Source organism: Octodon degus, unplaced genomic scaffold (genome assembly GCF_000260255.1).
Source record: "Octodon degus isolate 3935 unplaced genomic scaffold, OctDeg1.0 scaffold00014, whole genome shotgun sequence".
Classification (NCBI taxonomy): Eukaryota; Metazoa; Chordata; class Mammalia; order Rodentia; family Octodontidae; genus Octodon; species Octodon degus.
This window is the reverse complement of record NW_004524590.1, coordinates 13,638,951-13,640,429: the sequence shown is the minus strand read 5'-3', so window position 1 is coordinate 13,640,429 and position 1,479 is coordinate 13,638,951.

Below are 1,479 nucleotides of genomic sequence, written 5' to 3'. Positions count from 1 at the left end.
AAATTCTATTATGAATATCATGAGATTATAGCACACTGATGTTAGAAATCAATAACAGAAAAAATACAGGAGTAATACAAATATACAGGAAGTAAAAATATAGTTTGAACATGACAGGGGCAAAGCCATACATTTATACCTACAAGATAGGTAAGGCAATGATCCTGAGAACTATCTGCAGGTAGTTGAATCTAGCAGTTACTGGGTGGGATTCTCACCCTGACTGACTATATATGCTGATACATGTGAACTGAGTGGCTACACTGAAGATAGCAATGTGTAATAGTGGGGCCATGCTTGGAATACCTGTCATCCTGGCCTTCTAAATACATACTGCTTGTCATGACATACCAATCATGATCAGACTGTATCTCAAGTAATTTTTTTTAAAGATGTTCCATCTTGTGCCTAACATGTTTGATATTCAGACAGATAGTGAGGTTAAACCAATCTGCATATGTTGTAGGGAAATTATAAGCTTCTCTTCTGGAGGGTTAACAACCTAAGTTTGCAAACCAAAATTAGAGAAAAAAGAAGGGGTGTAAGGACAGCCAACATTTTGGCCCTAGCCTTTCAAGGTCATTGAGGACTCAGAACATAGGAGAACCTGTAGTGTAACATCATGTGACACAGTTGTGCCTCAAATGTTCTGATCAAGGAAATTATCAGGCCACAGGTGAGTGTTATCAGTGATATAGTGTGTGCCTAAAGAGAGTCACATGGAGAGAAAACATTTTCTCAGGCTTTCACAGAGAGCAAATTGGCCAAGCAATGGCCATGACTCATCCACATGGCTGATACTGACAAAGGATCTAAAAAGTGTGGTACAGGGTTTCAGATAAGTTCTGAGAGAACTTGACTGACCATGTCAGATACAAAAGTTGCATTTTTTGTTATATAGGTCTTGTTTTATCTTGGTCTTCACCATCCAGCAGAAAAGTGTAGTGTGTGAAAAGTGAAGCCATGTTAATATGCTGTGCTGTGGAAGGCTCACATCATCAGATTCGGACATTGCCAGTCCTGTGGATAACCCACTACTATTGTGGACTACTAGACTATATTGGAATGTTTTGCTGAATCTATGCACCTACAATATTTGGATGGCAATGGAATACCTATGCCTGACAAAACTGAATAAAAAAAAAGAAGGTATAAATGGACAATTTGTATCTGTATATACAAAATAGGATAGATATATAGCTATTTTCTCTTAATTCAATAAGAAGAATGATCTGTACTAGTAGTGTTTGGACAGGACATCATGTCTGCATCTTGTGCTATGAATGACTACTGCAAAGACAACAATATGCAATATGTTAATTGTTGTAACTCTCCTACCAACCTGTTTTGAAGCTGTCACATTGCATTTTTTTCTGAATAAAATTAATAAAGAAGAATAAGTGCTGTGAAGACAACAATATGCAATGTATTAATTATTGTAACTGTCCTTCTAACCTGTTTTGAAACTGTCTCATTGCT